Genomic DNA, 6,977 nt, shown 5'->3' with positions numbered 1-6,977 from the left:
AGGGGAAGGTAAAGGTGAAGTTTGATTTATTTTACACTAGTGGCCTGATGCACAGATTCATGCACACTGAAAGGAAATTAATTAGAAGAAATATTTTAATATCACTATACATTTCTCTATAATAGAAGTGACAGAGATGAAAGAAAATTAGTAAAATGTATATGAAAATCTTTCTCCTGTCAAAGTCTGGGGCATGCCGTGGGACCCAGAGTCAAGTCCCCGCACACCTGCAATGCCTCTAAATTGTGCGAGACCTAGACCCAGCTGGCCCCACCTGTGTCAAGCCCCTCTGGGCAGGGGTTTCAGCCCCAGATCCCCTGGCCTGGCACAGGGCGGGGGGGAGGGTGCAGCCTCAGATCTCCTGTCAAGCCCTGCTGGATCAGGGGTGGGGGTGGGGGTCACAGCCTCAGGTCCCCTGGCCCAGTGCTGGGCAGGGGTGCAGCCTCAGGTTCCCTGGTGTACCCTCAGGTCCCCTCAAGCCCTGCCAGGCAGGGGCACAGCCTGAGGTCCCCCGCCAAGCCCCGCATGAAGGAGGGGCACAGCCTTAGGTCCCTGCTGATTGCTCATTAAGGCTCACTATGAAACTCGGCCTCTGCTGTGGGCACAGCCATCTTGACCGTTATGGTGTGATGGTCAATTTGCATATTTTCTCTTTATTAGATTAGATAGCAGAAAACACACCAGAGAGGTTAAAATTATCTGGAATGTGGCTGACTTAAATGACTTTGGGGAAGTTAGTTTAATGCTCTAAGACTCATTTTATCTTCTGAAAACTGGTAAAATGACTCTTAATAGGATTATTATAATGATTAAATGAGCAATGGATGCAGCTTCTGAGCACAGTGCCCTGTACATAGCAAGTGCTCAGTAAATGGTGGTTTCTATTAGAGTAATGATAAACACGAATCATAAAACCAATGGATTTTGAGTATTGGTGCCAGCAGTGAACACTTCTGTCAGGGCTAGTAAATGTACATGCCCCTCAATCCCAAATGAAAACTGCTAGTGAGCACCCAGCAGGGTTTCTGCAAGTCTCTGCTATGAGTTAAGAGACACACAAGCCCCTCCCAGATGGGAAATCAGGCTCATGTTACATGCTCATATTTTCTTGTGTGCATATCATGCATGAAAGGAAAGAACATGACTGGGTCACTGTTATTATCGGTTATCTACAAAATACATGGAAATATCTTACCATTCAAAAACCTTATTTTGAGTACAATGGAGTCTGGTCACACAAAGTTCATGTTTTTGCCCTATTTCTAAACCTCTTTCCTGCTTTCCCACTTCATCTTCACTCCACCATCAATCTAGCTTCTGGCCTGGGTGGTGCCTTAAGTATTAGAATGGATTCATCAAATTGCGTGGCAATAATTTCTTTTGGTAGCTTCTCCCAGATACAAGTCTTTATTCATCTCTTAGTGCCCCAAGTCCAGTGCAGGATACCCTGCCGGCCCTTGATGAAAGTTCATTGAATTATGAATGAAGGAACCAAGGGGGAAACCATTTTTCTATAACATTTCTTCATTCATATCACCCGAAGTATTTTCTCACATTTCTTTGGACACCACTGCATAGGGACATCAGAAAGATAAGCTCAGGGCATCCAAATTATTCGCTGGAATTAAATTAGGTGATAGCAGTTGAAAACTGCACTCATTCTCTCAGGCCTCAAAAATGTCATTTGGTAACTTTCCATACTTTGAGCTCTTTGGAAGGAGAGGCATATCCAAGTCTAAGGCTTAACCATCATCATGTTCCTGGCACATTCTGAACACGTTGACTGCAGATCTTGGCAAAGGCATTATCACAACCTGTGCTTGTTGCCTCATTGCCCTCTAGGCTCCCAAAGGCAAAATGCCTGGCAAAGAACCACAGCTTGCTTGCCTTTAGGAGACTGATTTGTGCTTAGTTCTTTTGGAATTTTGGCATATTTAACTTCAACAAGTGGTCAATTTTTCTGAATGATTGGGTATTCCAATATTTCCCTCCAAGTAGGTCAATGGCAAGCTTTCAGAGTTCATTCAGCAGTTGATTGCACACATATTTATGCAAATATACACTCATTTCTGGCTCAGAGAATTTTGTAGCTGTTTACTTTCTTAAAATTCATATTCTTTGTTCAGCTGCTTTTCCTAATCCCCCACCTTAGCATTTTGAATTTTGCCATTGATTTCACAGTTTCCATCCCTTACAAATCACTACCCCATTTTTTTATTTTTTTTTTGCAACCGTCTGTTCTTTCTTGGTTACAATCAGGTAGAGGAGGTCTGCTATCTCTTCAGCTTTCTACTTCTTCCACATTGAACAGTGTCAGCAACCCTTGAATAATCTGAATACTGTCAAGTCATTTTCCCAATAGATAGCTAGGTAATTAAAATTACCTAATATATTCAGGGCTTAGGACTTGAGTGATTCTCCTAATTCTCAAGGTACCATTTCCTTCACCTTCATTAAAGTGGCAAAGACTCAGATCAGAGTTCCTCACTGTGCACATCCTGGGATCAACCTTGTTTACTCCTGTAAATCCAAGTATGATCTATGTCAGGGGCCAACAAACTCTTTCTGTATCGGACCAGATAGTAACTATTTTAGACTTTGAGGCCCAGATAGTCTCTAAGAAATCACTCAACTTTGCTGCTGCAGCATGAGGATAGCCACAGAAATATGGAAACGAATGGGCATGGCTACAAGCCAATAAAGCTTGACAGGCAAAAGCAGGCTTTTGTGTAATCACCATGCAGAGAGCAGGGAAGTCTGGGATGGGGTCCTGGTGGTGTTGCTCACTGGCTGTGCAACCTAAATTAGTTATTTAACCTCTCTGACCTCAGATTCCTCCTTGACATAGCCTATCTGAAGGATACAGAGCAAAAGGCAAAAAAGGAAAGAGCCAAATCACGGGACTAACATTCTTTGCTGAGGGAGCTTGGGTGATGTGACAGGGTTTTACCTAGAGGTTACATCATTTGAATTGTGCTTCACTATCACTGCTCTGGTTCAAATGCAGGTAATAGATTTAAGGGAACAATACTAAAAGAAAAGACATCTAGTAGGTCAGTTGGATGGAACCGGTAAAAATTGATGCATGATGTTCTAAACTAGAGAAATGGCAGTAAAAATGGAAAACAAGTTGATTCCGGGAATATCTAGAAGGAAATTGGCAGTAAAAGGAGGCAAAAATCAAGGCTGCTCTCACTAGGTACAGAGCAAATAACCTGGATGAACTTCAGGCAATATGGCCTGTAGGAAGGAAATGCACGGTGTACTGAAACATTTGTAACTGGCACAAATTAAAACAATAAGAAGTAACAGCCACCACTGTGCACCCCAAATTATTAAATTCCATATAGGCATTTCTACTTTCTCTATCAATGCTTGCCCAAGCATAAGAAAAGAAAAACAAACAACCAAAGAGCATTAGCCATCCTTTATTCATTGCTTAGTATGATCCAAGCAATAGCACATCAAATCTTTACCTAAATTCTAAAAGCTCACTAATGACCATCAATTCACAGACTGTCACAAGTGAGAACAGCAAATTAAGTAACTTGTCCAAGTATCACATAGCTATGAAGTGAGGACACAGGGATTCGATCCCAAGAATGGTTGAATCCAAAGACTGTGTTCTTAACCACCACCCTCTACTTCCTTCCCATATATCACTGACTTTAGAAGTTTGTTTTCAAGAGTCCAACGGGCTTGCCTGCTGAATTCACTGCTGCTTGTGAAATTCTGCAGGCTGAACATGAACACCATTAGTTCCATGACTTTAAACAAGTTATTTATTACCTATTAGATTCTGTTTGCTCATCAGCCGCACTTTTGCTATTACAAACAGTAAAACTCCCACATCCTGTCACATTAAAAAATAAAAATATCTTGCAAATAAAAAAAATCAAAGTTAGGTAATTTATTTTGTTGTTTCATTGAAACAGAAAAGGGAGAAGAGAATGTGGAAAAATAGGCTAGAGAGTAGCGATCATTTCTTTCAGGAGAGTAAAAGTGTCACCAGTCAGAGAAAAAAAACAGCCTCTGAAAGCATTAAGTCAGATGGACAGTAACCCTGAAGTATATACTATTTAGTCTCATTGCCATAATCACACTTCTCGTTTGAAAAAAAAAAATGGTAAAAATCATAATCAAGAAGAATATGCTGCATGCTTAAGAAATCATGAATCAGAAAGAATTATGCATTACTGCAACGTTTTGAAAATGGAAATTAAAGATTTACAACTCTTGAAGCATTCCCAATAATGTTCCTTTGCAAACCTACTTTTAGCTAAATTAAAAGATTTTGACAATAAATGCTAGGGTTTTTTTTTTCTTTAACTAGCAATTGGTTATATGTCAGCTCAGCTTTCTAGAACTAAATTACTTTTTGAAAAATAGAACTACATCTTTTTGTGACTTGCTAAATAAATGTCCAGGAGTTTAAATATAATTCATGTCATATGTGTGTTTGTTTTAATGTTATAAAGCTGGGAGAAGGTTACAACAGGTAGAGGTCAGAAGGTAAACTGTTCATATCGTATTTTATGGTTTCATAAAATGCTGATATGAGAATTCAAATCCCAGGAAAGATTTTATGGTATAATACTTGTTTAAAAACAGAATCCAAATAAACTTAAATGTTATGAATCAGAACAATCTCTATGTTTAGGTGTATATAAGAGAATGTGTATAAGTGTGTAATATCACATATTCCATATGTATAATTCATGGATTAGGTGATACAATGTTTATATATGTATCACATAGTTAATGTATATTTTTATAAAACATAATGTGTTTCATATACATTTCATAGTATATTTATAAATATTGGTATACCAAATAGATATGGCCAATAGATCTAATAATACATTTAATCTAATAAGTATTTATTGAGCACCTAATATGCATCTGGGGTTTGCTCTGTGCTGAAGATGCAAATGCGTCTAACCTCAGAGGGAAGGTAGGGGAGGGTGAGAGTAAGGGGGAGAGATCAACCAAAGCACTTGTATGCATGCATATAAGCCTAACCAATGGACACAGATACCAGGGGTCGAGGGCATGAGTGGGAGGTGGGGGGAATGGGGGGATAAGGACACATATGTAATACCTTAATCAATAAAGAAAAAAATTAAAAAATAGAATAAACATAATTTTTTTAATTAAAGAAGAAGAAGGAGGAGGAGGAGGAGAATGAGGAGGAAGAAGAGGAGGAGGAGGGGGAGGAGGTTCCTCACAAGGGCAGCACAATCCAAAAGGCACACAAACAATGTAAACTCAAGAACCATAATCTGGTGTGATGGCTGCCACTACCAGGCTGTTCTAGTCTAGAAGGGGGTCTCTAAGGGGAGCTGTTAAGCCTTGCTCAACTCCACCATTCATAATGTCTTTTGTAGTTTCAAGGTTGGATTGGACTGTGATGAAGTGTCCAGAAAGGAGAAGATTGTATGTACTCCCTCATGATTATCCTGAAACCATCCCAGAATGGTACAGCCAATTCATTTCACATTGATCTTGTCCCCTTACATCATATATTAGGCATTCATTACAATGAAAGCTTACAGAGAAACAAATACGTTCCTTGTTCAGGATATTTTAAAGTGTTAAAATTTACATTATCATTTATGTCTACATCTTAAAGTAAATGCCACAAAATTCAAATGTTTGACAGAGATCTGGGTTTAAACGTGAGCTACAGCACTTCTGCTATGTGAACTCAGACCATTTCCTTAACCTGCCTGAGGTTCAGTTTCCTCATTTGAAAAACAGGACTAGTAGTAAAATATTTGTGAGTAGGTGATGAGATGATATGGATCAAGCACCTGGCATGTAGTAGGCAAATCCTTTCTACCTTCTTTGAGTGGAGGCTGCTCCTGGTGCTAGAAGGTCAGAAGTAAACTACTGAGAAGCTCCCTGAATAATCTGTTATCTTAGAAGATAATACCATGTGATACTGGGTGTTTTTCCTGACATGTTATTAGAGGTCCCACATGAAAACATCCCTGCCTGTAACAGTTAGGGTCTGAAACAGAGCCATGGGAAAATGTGTCCTCTGGCTCCTCGGCAAGGATTCCCCAATGATTTTGGTTTCAGCAGGCCAATTTCCTACTGGGAAACTCACTACCCTTATCCTCCTCTTAGGCCTCATGTTTAGACAGGGTGGATTCAATCCCCTTTTCAAGAGGGAGAAGGAATATAATCATTCAGGGCACTTCAGTCCCCTGTCACAGAGGTATTTTCAGGAATGAGCACCGTGAGATTTTGCCCAAACTTCCAGAAATAGGATTCGAACCTGAGAGATATTAAGGCTAGTGCTGCTGTAGCTATCTTGCCACCTTGAGGGAACAGCCATGTACAAATGGAGCCAAGACAATGTAGGGAAGCTGAGTTAGCAAGAAAAACCGTGACCTGGATGTAACATTTGAGTCCCTGCATAGAGCAGCACCTCTGTCTTTCAGTTATGCACAAATGCCTTCCCTTTGCAGATGTAGTTGTGTTTCCCGCCTCTCACAACTAAAAGAAACCCATATACTAAATGGGGGCATTGCATGTCTTGTTTGGGGTGACAATTCATCTTACTTTTACTAATACTCTGCATTCAGATTAACAGTGTTTTGCTAGTAATTTTATTTATTTTTTTATGAATAAAGAAGGAAAGGAATAGTATAGATGCCTCTTTTTTTAGGACTTTAAAAAATTACACAAAACCATGCACATTCATGTTCAGATATGAAAACCAGAATGCAGTTTTAAATGGATCTCTGTACTAACAAAGAAGTTATTTCAATGGCCAATATCTATTCGTTGGAATTGCTTTTTAAATATGCCATAGAAAGTTAATGGTCTAAATCCCATATCCAAGACGAAGGCTACTATTAGAGGTGATGAGAGCATGTTTGTTAGCGGGCAAATAAAAAGTCCAGTCCTGCAGGCGATGCACCCCCAGAAGGCAACATGGGCCCATAAACAATCAGGCCCTGTGGGTG

At 39.8% G+C, this 6,977-nt stretch overlaps 1 protein-coding gene and 1 long non-coding RNA gene across 2 annotated transcripts in view; both read right to left on the bottom strand.

Moving 5' to 3' along the window:
• Positions 1-5,003, bottom strand: part of LOC107182182 — a 20,148-nt gene extending 15,145 nt beyond the window's left edge. The window contains exon 1 of the long non-coding RNA XR_001512906.1: positions 4,990-5,003. This is a non-coding gene — a long non-coding RNA (uncharacterized LOC107182182). The remainder of the gene's footprint in view (positions 1-4,989) is intronic.
• MACROD2 (MACRO domain containing 2) overlaps positions 1-6,977 on the bottom strand; it is a 1,283,682-nt gene that overhangs the window by 874,549 nt on the left and 402,156 nt on the right. The gene's annotated exons all lie outside the window — the stretch shown is intronic.

This window comes from Myotis davidii, unplaced genomic scaffold (assembly GCF_000327345.1).
Source record: "Myotis davidii unplaced genomic scaffold, ASM32734v1 scaffold32, whole genome shotgun sequence".
NCBI lineage: Eukaryota > Metazoa > Chordata > Mammalia > Chiroptera > Vespertilionidae > Myotis > Myotis davidii.
Note: the sequence above shows the minus strand (reverse complement) of the source record. Positions and strands in the feature narration are given on the sequence as shown.